The following is a 15,857-nucleotide window of genomic DNA, read 5'->3' on the forward strand; positions in this document are numbered from 1 at the left end:
AGCACAAAAGGCCTGTGAAGAATGCACCGTCGCCCGGTCCCTCCCGACCGCTGCTCCCATCGCGACAAATATCGGGTTACCCTCCGAAAATCGCTCACCTCTGAATGCCGCCCAGGTGAAAATACCCGACACGGATTTAGGGCCGAAAGGCGCGCGCGACCATCAGAACGGGAACAGGACGCGGCGCGCTGGGTGTCCCGCCGAACCGTAATAGTCGTGACGACCGCACGGGCGAGCCGACATGGGCCGGTGTCGGACGCGTGGCGACGCAATCTCATCATACGCAGCCGTATTGATTCCCGTCGCCATGGCAACAGGTCGCAGACAAAGCGCCGCGGAGCTAATAACCAGGTGTGTAATGGGATGCGCCCGTAGCCATGGAGAGCACAGACGCCAATATGTTTTGTAACGAGAGCACCCACGCGTTGGTCTCCGGGGCAGCGTGAGAATTACCGACTCCCCGGAGCGACCAGGGGAGGGGTCGGGCCGGTGCATGTCCCCGTCACATCTCGCCGGCGCGCTCAGGTCGGGTTTACCGGCTTTTTGAATGGTGATCTGCGTCCGTAGGATCATTGATCTCATAAATTTTTTCAAGCACCAAGACTGTTGTCCAGTTGGATGTGTTCGATGGTATCCGCAGCTGCTTGGTGTATTTGGTTAGGTCCAAGATTCCGCAGCTGCTTGGTGTGTTTGGTTAGGTCCAAGATGTCCGCAGCTGCTTGGTATGTTTGGTTAGGTCCAAGTTGTTCGAGGCTTAGTCACTCGTGTCCCTAATCCCTTCAGCACTATCCCCAGTCCGGTATGTGGTGCTCCAGTCCTGTCCACAGTTCCCAGCCCTTCTCCCGTCCCCAGCTCGGACTCGGTCCCCGTTCTCGTCTCCATCCCTGTGGCCGTCGCCAGTGCCGCGTCCGACCGGCCACGGCGTCGGCTGCAGCCCTGGCCATCCCTGTTGGCCGGCGGCCGCCAGCGCCCGTCGCCCAGCTGAGCGGAGCGAGGTCGGTCATCGACGCGTCTCAGGTTCTCACCGGGTCCGCACGGCCGCCAGAGGTCAGCACGTACAGCTGGTCCGGTGCCGCCGGCGCCACCCTGGGAACCCGATCACCGGTCGCCGCGCGCGCGCCGCCTGCAGCGACCGCGGCCGCCTCCAGACGGCCGGGTCGCACCGGCCTCTGCGGGAGGCGGCGGCAGACGGCTGCGGTGACCACGGAAGCCGAGACAGATTAAGCTCTGGGGCAAGGTTCAGCGGATAGCGTAGCGTGATGGTCATCAGCAGCACAGCGCTCCGACGTCGGTTGAAAAAAGGGGCTTCGCCACGTTATGTTGTTGGATATGGACCTTGACCTCACCAGTCGCCGGCGATATGGACTTCGCCATGCTGTTGGACGGAGGTCCGTCGTGGCTTTCTGCGGCGCAGCTCTGTTCAGGGCTGATAAGTTCCAGCTCAGCTTGTCGTTGGGCCGTTCCTGAGCTGCGGCCAGACCTGTCGGCGCGCGGTGTGCGGCGGCGCCGTGCGGCCGGCGCCATGGCACGCCGCAGACGGCATACTTTCCCAGTGGTCGGCGCGGCGCGTGGTTAAAGAGCGAGGCCGCCGCCCTGCCCGCAGCGACTGCAACGCACCGGGCGGCGTCACGCGCCAGCACCAGAGACTGCGACGCGTCCAAACGGCTTGCCGGCGGCGCGGTAACACCAGTAGCCGCCGCGCGCCTTCCCCGTCGGTGATAACCAGCGACCTTGGACTGACGGCGCTATTCTCATCTGATAGCCCTTATCGGAGTGGCGACGTTTAAGCCGGTATCACTGTCTGGACCAGAGTTCGTTTGTGGCGGGCGGCGGGCGCGCGCGGTCCGATCCGGCCACAAGGACGCCTCCCGGGATGCCGACGCACTGGCGCGGCGTCTTTCGCCCGCAGCGGTCTGATGGATGGCGAGGGTCCCGCGGCGTGTCGACCATGGGGCCGGCGGCCGCCGCCGATGTCAAATTTATCGCTGGAACCCACGCTCGTTCACGACTTCCCCAGATCCTAATCAAGATGTCTGCTTTTTATATTCATAAATCCGTGCAGGTTCGGTAGTGTTATTCATATGTAAATTGGGTCTATTAGTTGCAGTGTAGAGAGGATCGAAAGTGTTACGGCTGCCCGCCCAGCGGGGTTGGCCGCCGGTCGGCGCGCCCTGCGCCGTGACTAGCAACGGCTGCAAGTCCCCGTCATGTAGTGCGGGGTGGAGCGGACGGAGGTGGGATGAGAGAGAGAGAGAGAGCCGCGGACGGAGGGAGAGGGGGAGCACGGCGAGGACGTCCCACCCCATCCCGTGTCATGTCTGGCTAACGTGAGATGCACGGAAGGGATCGTCGCGTTCGTGCAAACTTTTCCTTGTTGTTTCGTAACGTGGTATGTTACACCAAGGCCGAGACACCATTTACAAAGTTAGTGATGGGCGTCTAGGAATGTTGCCCAGCTTGTTTACGGACGCTTTTTACTGGAGGAACATTCACTGTTTGCTTTTGCCTGCAAGCGCTTTTGTGTGCGTATTCAATTATTATGGGAGGGATTACTTTCATCTTTTGTATCGCTAGATAAATGTCAACTGTGAATGCCTGTTTTCCCGCGGCGAGCCGGCTTCAACACACAAACAAACCCCAAGGCTTGGGCTTCGCTAACGTTCATGTCTGCAGACTTCAACAGACATTTCAACGTGCTCTGAAAGCGCAGTAACAGACGCTGCCGCTAGAAATGTCAGTCCAAAGCCACGGCCGCCGCACCGGTCAGTGTTCACCGCTTCTGTCCGCGCGTCTCTTCTTTCTGCTGTCATCTCTCTGTTACTCTTCTCGCTATCTCTCGGAACTAATGAAGTATCTAATGGTGGTGCCGTTTGATCGCGCCTGTGACGGCCTCCTCACCGCACGAGTCACGTTTTAAAGGTATTTCACTGAGAGAGCGAGCCGGCGCTATCTTCTCATCACACCATCGGAGTGTTGTCTGATTGTACAGACCGATTTATCTATGGACACGTCGGCCGTAGAGCCGAGAATAGCGCGGTCGGCCGCGGGTCGGTGGCCCTTGTCGGCTGTTTATGACCCGTAGGATCGGCCCGCTGTGAGCGCCGGTGCGACCGCTCCCCGCGGCTGAGTATTATACAGCTGGTGGCGCGTTGCGTGCCACGAGGGTGAAGACCCGCTCGGCACGCTCTGCCCCGCTCTCGTCACAGCCCATAACCATCTCGCTGCCAGTGACGAGTTGCCGATGGAGAAGTTTCCAAGATCTGCTTTCGTGGACAGAATGACGCGCCGTGTTTGGATTTCGTGTGCGATAAAGCTATCACACCGCATGCCCAGGTATGCCACCCGAGGCAGCGGCTAGTAAATTAACAGGCCGACAGAACGTTTCCAAGTTCATTTGAATGCAAACAGCACGTAAGACCGTTTTTACACCTCACTCTGAATATTCTAACGGTGAATCACTCCTGCAAAAATAGGCCAGTCTTAGTAAACGCCAAAAATGCGCTCCCCCAGTTTCGCCGGCTGTGATCTCCATACTAATGGTGGTGCGGTTAATCTCGGGTAATTACTCTGACATGATATAGCGGCCGGATGACTGTACTGGCGCCGCCGCGCTGGGAGGCGTGCGCTGCCGGCCGGCGCGCCGCGTTCGACAACCCTGCGCCGACCTGCTGAGTCACCAAATGCCCCGGTCACGCGCCGAGCCGCCGATCGGGCGCCGCTGATCCGCCGCGAGGTGGCGCTACAGCGGTGGCCGGGGCGCCGGTCGGCGCCCCGCCGCCCCGGGCACTTCCTGGCCATGGCCGGGTTTGAGAGTTAGCCGGCTGAGGGTAAAACCGTCCGATAACTCAACGGGCGGACGTCGGGTCGCCACCTACCGGGGATGATGGTGGCTATGCTTCCTGCCTCGACTTTTTGCCCTCAACCGGCTCGTCTCCACGATCCTCCTCGCCCTTCTCCTGGCCACCATCCATCGCCCGCCTCCTCGCGCTTGCCACACCTTCGCCGTCACTCGGCCGCCGCCGGCCGAGCGCGGAACGGTCTCCCCACCGTGCAGCCGTGCTCGGACGCGCCCGTCGGTCACCATCCACCCACGCGTGGATCGCCGCTCCCCCGCCCCCTCGCTCACCGCGCCGCTCACCGGCCCAGGTCGAGGTCGAGGTCAGGTGCCAGCTTTATCTCTCGCGCTCCTCCCCGCCTGGCGTCCGCCCCGCCACTACAGCCAGTGTCCATGGCTCGTTCGGCGAGAAAATGGTCCTTGATGAATGGTGATCGAGCGGGGTCACACACATTCCTGTCTGTGAGGGTGGACCGACTCGGTTGGCGCCCAAAAATGCCAGAGAACGTTGCACGCTAGGCGATTGTTTAGTTAGTTCACTTTCGTCTGGACTTGCCTTCTTCGGCCTTGGCCCAAGTGTTTATGGAATATTTTGCAATGCAGTGGTATGCTTCGTACACTTATAACAGCGTATCAGCGCTGCAGCATGCAGATAATCAACCGTGCATTGCAAATATGTAATTAGTTTACGATGCTGCGGTCAGACATCAACATAGGAATTCGGCATACCCAACTGGTGTCGGCACAGGTGACCCCGAGCCGCAGACACATCTTTAGATATGTGATCGTTGGCTACCACCCCGCGCACCCCGGACATGAAACCTGTGGTTCGAAGAGCGACGGTGTGTTTGATCTGTAATAAATGACGAACGGCCAAAACAGCTGTGCCAGTCAGTTAGTCTGTTTGTTTGTGCTGTGTCCAGTCCGTTTTAATTGGCGCCTGGCCAAAGCGGCAGCTATGCTTTGTCCTGCCGACATTTATGCGGATCATGTGCGGCCCTTTGGATCCAGTCGTTCCGGGCTCGCTTCTCACGGCCGAGTACTCACCACCCAGCGCCTCCAAAGGCGTGAGAATCAGCGATAACCTGCTGGATTGCATTCGCCAGGGGCGGCCCAGCGTCCGCTGCTCCGGTACCCCTCCGCTCTAGCGGCCGCCGACTCGTGCCAGCCGCGACTCTCCGCGCTGCTCGGCCGCGGTCCGAGGCTCACAAAATCGATATCCGGTCGCCGCTCCCAGTCCGGCAGCAGCGCAAGCCGGCTGTCTGCGCTGCCTGCGCGCCGCGCGGAGCGGGTCGCATTCTGCGCCGCGCCGCCGGCGCCACTCCGTAACCCTCGTAAACTCCTGCAGCCGGTGTTATTAGCTAAACGATCCGGTGCGGTCGACTGTTCACCAAAATTATAGGTCCATCGCCGTTCCCACACCCGTCGCGATCTGCATACTTCGGGCGGTTCTGCTTACCCGACCGCGGCGGCGGTCAGGGGTGTAGGCCATGCCGGCGCGCCCCGGACGGCGGCGGCGTCGGGATCTTCCGCTATTGACAACCTATCACTTGAATGGGCGCCTCAAACAGAGCGGATCCTCGGAACAAAGGAACCGATTCGACTAAAATGGTACGTTTCGTTAACAATGACGTTCCGCAACACTGAGCGAGTGTGCAATCTTTATTTGATATCATTCCCCTTGCCCTTTATCCTTGCTTCGTCTATTCTTTATCAATGCCTGTCTCTTGCTCTTTTTCTGTTTTTCTATTTTTCCTTCCTCTTTCTCTCGATCTCCATCTTACACCCTCTGCTCCCCTTTCCCCCTCTCTGTTTCTCCCCTTTCTGTCTTCCTCCCTCTCTCCATCGCCTCCCCTCTTCTCTCCCTCCCTCCACCCGGTGAAATCTTGTCCGGGTTGGCTGATGCTCTTCCAATCAGCACCTACGGCCAGGCCGCGCCCGGGGCTTCTCACGGTCTGCCCGGCCGGCGGCCGCCCTCCTGCGTGATTGCTAATCCCGGCAGCCGCTGCCGACCTGTCGCATTTTTATTTTCCATTACTTAGAAGCCGTAACAAGTCGGCAGAAGCCCGTTGCGCGCCAGTGCGCGGTTAATGGGTGGTCGACGCGCCGGCGGAAGCGGCCGTCGTCGAGCGGCGGTCGTAGCCGCGACCGCGGCGGCGTCTGCGGCTGGCCGCCACTTACGCGCCATGACCAAGCGCCCGCGGCGCCGCCCCGGGATGGTGACAAACCCGGCGCGGCACGCAAACACGCGAGCGGCCATGCACGCGTCCGCGGGTGCCCGGTCGCGCGCGGGGTACGCATGCGCGGGTTCGTAAGTGAGAGAGCTCAACGTACGAGAGCTCGAGTGTTCTCACGCTCGAGCGCTCCCACGTGGGTGTGTCGCAGAGCAGCTCCGTTCTCTTCTGATGACGCGGGGCCGGACCCGGGTGGTCCTGCGCGCGGGAGATTGGCCGACCGGCGGCTCGGTCAGACGGCGGCGCAGACCGCCGAGAGGAGTCCTCGGCGCCGGCGGCTGGCCAACGAGCGGCGCCGCTGCACCAGCCGCGCGATTGGCAGGAGCCCTCCCCCCACCACCGCCGCCTATTCACCGCTAATGGCTGCTGCACCGCATTGGCCGTCGCGCCACATCGGCCGCCGCGCCACAATGGTCTCTGCGCCACATCAGCCACGTCTGGAGTGCTGCCCCGCCCGCTCACTCTCTTCCCGTCCGGTCCGGCCTTCGGCGCGAGGCGCCATCTCGCTGTCGTGGGCGTCGCGTCGCGGTTGCGACTCTGCTGGCTCACTGAGGTCCCTCAGCCAGCGCCAGACTACGTCGGCTAGGTGCTGACGAAAAGCATTGCTGAGACGTCTGGTGGAGAACGGGCGTGCACCAGCACCCATTTATGCGCGCCTTTTCTCCGCGGACGTCGGCAGGTCGCCGACACGGTGGACAAGCCGGCATGTGACGACAGCCGCTGTCGTGTACCGTCCTGTCGGCCGCTCAGCCGCTGCCGGGCGAGCTTCGTCCCACGACGGACAGGTGTCGCCACCTGCGGCTCGCCCGGCGCCGTCCGCCCGGCTGCGCACCAGACTGATCGTCGCGCCTCCTCTCGGCCCGCCGCGCCGCTCAATATCGCGAGCTTATTACGCTCGAGACCGGGCGGCAAAAACCGGCGGCTCAACTGTCGCGAGCCGGCGGCGGCTTCTGGGCAGCGGTGGCCGCGCAGCGCACCGCTCCCCTGCGCGCGGCGTGGCGTGCCGGCTAACCAGACGCGACGTCCGCGCTGCACGCGCTGTCAGCCGGCGCGGCGGCGCCGTAATTGCACAATGCCGCGCTGGGCGGAGCCCTGCAGGCGAGGATGCGGGCAGCGCAGCGATCGCCGCCCTCCGCTCGGTCGACTGCACCGCAGCCGGTCGGGATGCGTCGGCAGCCGTGTTCGCGGCTTGTAGCGGCGCCGCGGCGAGTAGCGCCGCCGGGCTGACGTGGCGCGGCGCCCGATCTGGGTCGGGGGCTGAAGTGGCGCGCGTCGCCGCGCGGCGGCCGCCGGCGGCGGCGCGATACCGATCTGGAGAGAGCGGCGGCCGGGCGCGAGGGAGGAGATGCGAGAGGAGCTGGGGAGGAGCGGCCCGGGCAGAGGCTGGGCGGCGGGGGCGGCAGGGTCGGGCCCTGTGTTGTAGGGACGAGCGAGACCCCACGCTCACCCCGGCCGCACCGCGCCGCGGCGTCACGAGCGGGGCGAGCGGCAGTGTCGGGTTCTGCGCCGCGCTTGCCGCCTCGCGGCTTGTTTGCGGCCGGGCGCCGAGTCCCGCGCGGCAGGTGTGAGCCCGCCGGGCCGGCCGGCCGAGATTGGCCTCTACCTGGCCCACCGTCCGCTCGGCGCCCCCGTGCCCGGCGCGGTCGGCGTGAACAAGGTGCGTGCGAGCCGCCCCGCGTGTCGGCAGCAAATGCCCCGTTGGACGCGGAGCTGGCGGCGGCAAATGCCCCGTTGGACGCGGAGCTGGCGGCAGGCGCGGCTGCGGGCGCTGTTCATCCCCGGGATTGTTGTGCATTGGCACGGCTCACCCTGTAGGCGCTGCTCCTGTCCACCGAGCCGGCTGTTGTTCGCCCGTCCCGCCGTCGGCTCTTATTCGGCGGGTTTTCGGTGAGCGCACATCGTCTGTTGGCTCGTAAAAGTCGGGCCGCTCTTTCTGGCAGCGCCACAGATCAGGCTTATTCGCGCTGCTGAACACTGGATAAACATTGTCGCGGTGATTTAGAGGCTGATAACTGTGCATGCTAAGCGTCCCACGCCGACACGGCTTTCACGTGTCTCCTGCGGCGCCAGCTGGTCGGCGGGGGATGTCCTAGCGGCAGCAGCAAAAACTTTGTGCAATATCCGGTCGGTTGCCAGATATCCGGCCAGTTACACGTTTGCAATCTTGCCACATTGTCACATGACCACTGACGTCGGCATAACTAACACGTTCTGTCATTTCCGGAAGGGTCAGGCCTGCTATTCATCAGCTTCCGGCGATGGTCTTCTATTTCAGAGGCCAACGCTGAACATTGACTATTTTCAAACCTATAACTGTGCTAGATACTACTGTGCTGGGCGCGGGCTGGATATCCTGCCATTTCCGGGGCGCAGGCTGGATATCCTGCCCTGCTGGAGGGGCCCCGGCCGCCTGTTTGACTTGGAACCCCCGACATTATTGACCGGCATACCAGCCATGTGTGCCCTCGGCCATCCAGTTCCGATTTGCCAAACAGGCCGCAGCTACCAAAGGCGACATCCGACACCGCGGTGGCCAGAGCAAACGCCCTGGCCGCAGGAAATCCTATCCCCGGCGCACAGTCAATATGAGCTGAACAAACTGACCGGCGTGGTCGGCCCGATAGCGGCCCAATTTGGCCCAATGACCAGGACGGGGCTCGATACGGCGCCACTCAGACCGGTCAGAGAATGCCAGTGTCTGGCGTGCGTGCATCCTCAGAATCGAGCTGCAGAGCAGTGAGTGTTGCCATCACGCCGAAGGCCGACAGCAGTCCTTACTCTAAGTCCGCGATTGCTTGCGACCGGCTCTAAACAGAGCCTGCGGTCCTGCGGCTGGTCGGCTTGGCTGCGGCACCTGATCCTTCCCGCCAGCATCAACTCGAAGCGTCTATCACGGCGCCGACGCCGTCGTCCGAGCGGGAGCGATGAGCGAGGTGCTCGCGCGCTGCCTGCCGCCCGCTCACCCACCGCCAGCCACCGCGGTGGTCCTCCCACCCGCGCTGGGCCGCCTCCGAGCCTCGACGCCGCAAGAGACCGGTGAAAGTGACGAGCCGTGCACGGCGCTCCACCCCTCATCAGACGGGCGTGGACGCGGCCGACTCTCAAGCGCCGGGCTCGGCCGCCGGCGGCCTGACACGTGCGCTGATCGATGGCAGCTCAGCTGCAACACGAGCCCGTTTTTGCGGCGGCTCCGCAGTCGTGGGAAGCGGTGGAATGCGTCCGGTTGAAGGCGGGAGTGGGGTAATTGACGGGACCCGGGTCGCGACTCGCGCGGTCACGTTGATGACCGGCGGTTTCTCTTTTTGCAGATTCCAGATCAGCAATACAGATCACATCATCGTGACGTGAATAAAGGGAACAACTTGTTCGAGTACGATCAAGTGACCATCATTTGCCCCAGCTACAACGAGTGGGACTAGGGAGGAGGACACCGAGAAATACATCATCTATAACGTAAGCAACTGCTGCTTTTATATATGTTTTCTCCGCATGGCCGTTTAACCTGCTGATGACCTTTAGAACATTGTGCTGTGTCCTGCTTGCATCTGTTTGACACGTGTTTCCAGTGACGTGTCTCTGGCCATATCATACGAAGTAAATTGAGCAATGACCAGTCTACTGTGATTCACATGGTTACTGTGCGGCGCTCACCTTGTGTGTTTTCACGGATTACTGTGATATTGCGTGTGGTACGCGTCTGACACTGTGGTACCGCTCCTGGTCCCCGTCTTGACATTATGATACTGCCTACCTGGTTGCTTCCATGACACTGTGGTACTGCGCCTGGCCTCGTTTGACAATGTTATACTGCGCCTTGGTCCCCGTATGACATTACGATGCTGCGCCCTGGTTCGCGTCTGACACTGTGATGCTGCGCCTCCCTTACCAAGCATCAGATAGCTTATCTTCTCCCACCATTTGACCGTCGAATCGGCCTTGGCCCAGTCCGGTCGCCTCTGCCTGTCCCCGCGCCGGGTGGGCCTTTACCGCCGTGCCCGTCCGGCCGTGTTAACACCGCGTCCGTTCGCGCGTTTAGCGCCAAGGCCGCCGACTATAATTGATCTTGAACGGGAAAATGGCGTCGGCCAGCTGACGGTGCGTCCACCGCCAGCCATGACGCACGTTACAGACGCGCCCGCGGCAGTGGCGCAGCCGGAGCTCCCGCCTTTGCGGACGCTGCAGAGTCCCCCCCCCCCCGCCGCACACCTCAGGAGCCAATCATCACCGGGTCGTCAGGGGCGCATCTGAATGCGGCGCGTCCCCACCCCGCGCCGCGTCCGTCCCGTATACGGCGGTGCGCGCTCCGGGTGGCGCCGCGGGGTTCAGGAGCGCCCCCTTGCTGCAGACGGGGTTGCGGTCCGCGTCACCGCCGGGCGCGTTGCATGTCGAAGCGACATGAATCGGTCGTGACTGGCCGGCCGAAAACAGACCCTGTGCGCCGGCCGCCTGACCGCCCGGCTCCGACGCCGCGCCGCCGAGCCGCGCGTCAGCGGCACGGAGGCTGCCGGCCGTTCGCAGCTTGATCAGACGTCCAGTCTGAAGGCTGAAGGGCGCAAACCGCAGCAGCTCCTGAACGTCAGTTAGTGTAATTTCCTCGCTTTTACTCGCCTCCTCTTTCATGACAATCTCCCTCCTTCCTCTCTCTCTCTCTCTCTCTCTCTCTCTCTCTCTCTCTCTCTCTCTCTCTCTCTCTCTCTCTCTCTTCTCTCTCCTCTCTTCTCTCTCTCTCTCTCTCTCTCTCTCTCTCTCTCTCTCTCCCTCTCTCTCTCTCTCTCTCTCTCTCTCTCTCTCTCTCTCTCTGTCCCTCCCTCTGCCTCTGCTTGTTCTCCCGTTCGCGCTCCCCGCAGCACCAGTCCCGCTCCTCCGTCGTCCTGCCGGCGCCGCGCCTCCCCGTCCTCCGGCGCGCGCGACAGCTGGAGACAGACCAGCCGATAATCCTCCACCTGAGCCTGGCGAGCCGGGCCGCGCCGGCGCCGCCATTCAGGCGCCCTCGGGACCGCTTTGTCCGGTCGTCCCCCACCGCGTCGGTGTCTCTCCCGGCCGGTCCGGCCCGGCTCATTGAATCCTCTTCACGTCAGTTCATAACGAAATCGCTGCCCGCCGGCGCGCTCAAAGCCGGCCACTTGGCGCGGCGCACTCCAGTTAAGCGGATCGGCGCGCGGCGCGGGGCGGCGGCGGCGGCGGCGGCGGCGGCGCGCGCCACAGGCTGGCGTGGACCGCGCGGCGTGCGTCCGCGCCCCTCGGGGCCTGGCGGTCCGTCGCGTACATAGACCAGAGCAGGCTGGCCGTGCGTCAGGGCGGCGGCGAAGGCGAACTCGCTCCGCAGTGGCGGTCTGACAGTGGTGTCAGGGCGAAGGTCGTCGCTGAACACTCTGTCAAGAAGGTGTAGGTGGTATTTCGTCTCAGCCGTGGGTGTCGAGGCCGGCGGTGCAGGGCGGGGGTCTCAGCCCTCTGGCGACGGCGCCTATCATCTCGCGAGCTTTATCGGGCGATTATAAACCGAGTGAATGGCGCCTGAGCAGCCCAGCTGAACCTCCTCGCCTCCCATGATGCAGCCACGCTGTGCTGAGCCGGGCCCCAGTCACGGGAAGCTTGAGGCGGCCGGGTTTATGTCGACATAAGAGCGCCACGTCACTGATGGTCCGCGCGGCCTGTGCTGACCGCGCCGCAGCCTGAGCTGACCGCGCCGCTGTCTGAGCTGACCGCGCCGCGGCCTGAGCTGACCGCGCCGCGGCCTGTGCTGACCGTGCCGCAGCCTGAGCTGACCGTGCCGCAGCCTGAGCTGACCGCGCCACAGCCTGAGCTGACCGCGCCTTTTTCACCGCAGGTCTCCAAGGAGGAGTACGACACGTGCCGTATCACTAACCCCAACCCGCGCATCATCGCCGTCTGCGACAAGCCGTACAAGCTGATGTTCTTCACCATCACGTTCCGGTCGTTCACACCGCAGCCGGGCGGCCTGGAGTTCAGGCCCGGGCAGGACTACTTCTTTATCTGTAAGGGCGCCCCACCATCCGCTGACGCTGTCTCTGCTCAGACAACAGCGTTGAGTGTCTGCTGTTAGGTAGTAACTTGTAGCAAGCGGGGGAAGGGGAGCTTGTTGAGTCATGTTCGTTATCGTGAATGAACGTGCTCATGTAATTCAAGCTGATTGAACCGTAGCAGTGCGTGATACGATGTTAATGTTCGTACATGTTCTGATCGTGCGGTTGAGCGAAATGTTCCTCTCTTTTCAAGCGCGGTTCATCGGAAAGAACGGTAACTACGTGTGGCCTGGCGTGCAATGTAGCCTCGTTTCGCTCAGCTGGTGCATGTAAAGCACCGCCATTCACCACCCTGCAGCTATGCACTCCACCTCCAGCTGCATGCCTCCTGCACCTTGCCGCCGCTTGCCTGGGCGTTTAGCTGCCCTCCAGCCCGTCTACGATGCGGCCCTTACCGCCCAGCCCGGCGGCGAACTGTACCGACTCCCCTCTCTCTGCCTTGCGGTCCTGCTGCGGCCTAACTCAGCGGTGGAGGCGGCGGCCTGCCCGCTCGCCCCCGCCCGGCCTCCGTGTGCGCATTCAGCAGCGACTGCCAGGATGACGCGATTGCCAACAGCAGCCCGCCCTTCCCGGCTCCGTCCTCACGCGTCTCGTTTGTGTTTGTCTGCATGTTTGTGAGCCTGGATGTCGACTTCCGGAAGAGCTGCTCCGGGTGCAAGCGTCAATTCACTGTCTGCACTTCACTCTTTATACGTTCAGAGTACCTGCTGCTGGTGCCCCGTGTGCGGTTTCAAAGCGACGTGCGCCGGCGACTGGTCACGAATAATCCCAAGCACCACCGTCACCCCATCCATTGTATCGCTCACGCCTATATCGTGATGCAACACAACTTGGACATCATATCTGCCCAAGGGTAGGGAGGCAGCCGGCCAGGTGGGGTCACGTGCCCCGCGTGACATCTCTGGGAGCGTGCCCTCACGACCCGTCCGTCTATTGCAGCGACATCCGCCCGGGGCGACATGCTGCGTCGCATCGGCGGTCGCTGCTCCACGCACAACATGAAGGTTGTCTTCAAGGTGTGCTGCAACGAGACGGAGCAGAACCACATCGTCGACCACGGCACCGGTGAGCGAGGGAGGCACGGAGGGGGTGATGGGCGAGGCGGTGACTCAGGCGGGTCGCTCGGCCCTCTGGTAGCTCGCTATCGGCCAGGCCGTCCGCGGCCGAAGGCTCCCATGACCATACTGGCGGCACGAGCTGGCGTGAATCTGGCAGCGCGGCGCGCACGAGCTGGCATGGATCTAACACCGCGGCGCGACGCGGCTGGCGTGAATCTGGCAGCGCGGCGCGCACGAGCTGGCATGGATCTAACAGCGCGGCGCGGCGCGGGTGGCATGGATCTGGCGGCGCGGCGCGGCACGGGCTGGCATGGATCTAGCGGCGCGGCGCGGCACGGGCTGGCATGGATCTAGCGGCGCGGCGCGGCGCGGGCGGCATGGATCTGGCGGCGCGGCGCGGCACGGGCTGGCATGGATCTAACAGCGCGGCGCGGCGCGGCTGGCATGGATCTGGCGGCGCGGCGCGGCACGGGCTGGCATGGATCTAGCGGTGCGGCGCGGCGCGGGCGGCATGGATCTGGCGGCGCGGCGCGGCGCGGCTCGCATGCCGGCGACACGTGCGGGCCAGTCAGCTGCGACGGCACATCAGCTCGGGAACGTTCCGGAGTGACATCCTGTTCAGCCGAGGGGTGACGCCGCAGATCTACCGGCGGAGCAGCTGATGCAATGTGCACGCGGTGGTGGTCACAGTCGCTGCATGAGATATCGTCTATCGGTTATCGTCGCTTGCGGATCGGACTGGTTTGGCAAGGTCGTGAAGGCCGATTGTTGCACTTCGGAATGCTTGCATGGCATGGATGTCAACGTGGATTATTCGGAGACGTTCCACGGGTGGACGCAGCAGGTGAGCCGCGAACATGAGCGCTCACTGAGCTGTCGCAAGAAGCCGCGGATCATAACACTGATATACAATTATCATCCATCACCCCATATGTGATGCAAACGCATGCCCATAAATTTGCAACAATTTTTTGCTCACCCATAAGCGTTGGACGTGCCACATGACCCGAGCCTCACACCGACGGCCGACGCGTGTCCGGCACTCTGGAGACCTTTGTCGGCCCCGTGGCTGACGTGTTGCCGCGCCCTCGACAGGTGCTCTGCCCGGGCCGGGGCCGCAGCAGCCGCTGCCGGCCGACGAGGCGGCGTCGACCGCGACGCCCGACTGGCTGTCGGCGCGGACGACGGCGGTCAGCACGGCGCGCCCGACCACGCGCCACTCGTACAAGGGCACGCACGACCTGTACGGCCTGCACGTGCCTTCCATCAACGTCAAGGCCACCACTAAAAAGACAGGTAAACCGCCGCCGTCAGGGGAGACGGGTGTCTCGCGTGTGATGAGTTCGGTCGTGATGGCGCGGTGCTGTCACGACCGGGACAAGGTAAGCCACTTGCAGAAGGGTTTTGTGTTCGCTTGGAGTGACGCTGTTCAGTTTAGCCGTCGGGACAGCAATGTGATGGAGAAAAGAGCGGTAGCGTTGGCGAATTGCGGTCGGGCACGTCTTCGGATTGGTATGCGGTGTCGTCTCTCACGCCGATTCCTGTTGCAGACGAGTTCGACAAAAACAAACACCCGAACGACGGTGTGGCGAAAAAGGGAGGACTTAAGTCGGCGGCTGGGAGCTTGGACTCATGCGCAGCGCTAGCCGTCAGCATAGGTCTCCTGTTACTGAGGCTGGTGCCCGGCTGAGTCGCCGACGACGCCAATAGCCTGTGTAAATGCGTGTACAGGCGTGCGTGAGCGAGTGAGTGTGGACGCGCTGCAGTGCTGCCATCGTGGGACAGCTTACGGAAGCTGTGGTTGCGGACACGTTGTCGTGGCGCCTCCAGCGGCTGGGCGGTCGCCGCGTGAAGCTTTACTTTGTGATTGAGGATCGGGCTTGATTGAAGATTGAAATTGACGGATGATTTTGTGATGGAAGATATTTTGCTGGCCATGTGTATGAGGGCCATTGTGATACGTTGTACTTGTATTGTCCTATCTTGAATGTTAAATGATGATAATAGCCTTCCTGCCGCCAGACATATTGTAAACCATGTGGATAAGTCAGAGCGACGGTAGATGCTAGTATTATCCTACAAGCGGCAAATCCTGATTCTCTCTTCTGTGGTGTGTTCACGCTGAGGCACCGCCTCCCTGCTCCGTCGGCGTACTTTCCAGATTTGCCGTACCGTTCACATAGCAAGTGCCTACATCGTCAGGTTTCAAGTGGCCACTCGCAAATGACGGAGCGCAGCCATCGTCGGCGTTGTGTTAGTGTTGGACGTTTCGTTGTACTGTTGCGTGTTCTGCCATCTTCTGCTGTCTCCACCAATGTTCCTGACGGATTGCTCAGAGAATACGTGCTTGAACGATCAATAGTTTATCAGCCGCTCTCGGGCTTGGCCAAATGTGAACTTAGGTTTTGTCATCAAAATGTCGTGTGCCATATGACTGTTGTTCTTGTTGCGTTTCGCTTTGTCTCACCTGGAAGCCCGGCGACACATCAGCTAGATCGCTTATCCCAAAGAGGCCGTCATATGATTTATTTGATCAACAGCATCTGCTCCTTTTCTCAATCGGTTCGGTACGTGTAAGCTTGATTAGAGGCAACAGCGGAGCGTTTCCTTTCTCAAGGTGCATCATCTTTTATATCTAGCTTGTACTTGAATGTAATAAATACTTGTCATCAGAATTTCTTCCAAT

General features: G+C 62.1%; 1 pseudogene; it reads left to right on the top strand.

Moving 5' to 3' along the window:
• The window catches only part of LOC119092500 (uncharacterized), a 22,456-nt pseudogene extending 6,610 nt beyond the window's left edge, over nucleotides 1-15,846 (top strand).
• The last annotated feature ends 11 nt before the right edge of the window (nucleotides 15,847-15,857 follow it).

This window comes from Pollicipes pollicipes, unplaced genomic scaffold, assembly GCF_011947565.3.
Source record: "Pollicipes pollicipes isolate AB1234 unplaced genomic scaffold, Ppol_2.1 Scaffold_3447;HRSCAF=4054_pilon_pilon_pilon, whole genome shotgun sequence".
NCBI classification, from domain to species: domain Eukaryota; kingdom Metazoa; phylum Arthropoda; class Thecostraca; order Pollicipedomorpha; family Pollicipedidae; genus Pollicipes; species Pollicipes pollicipes.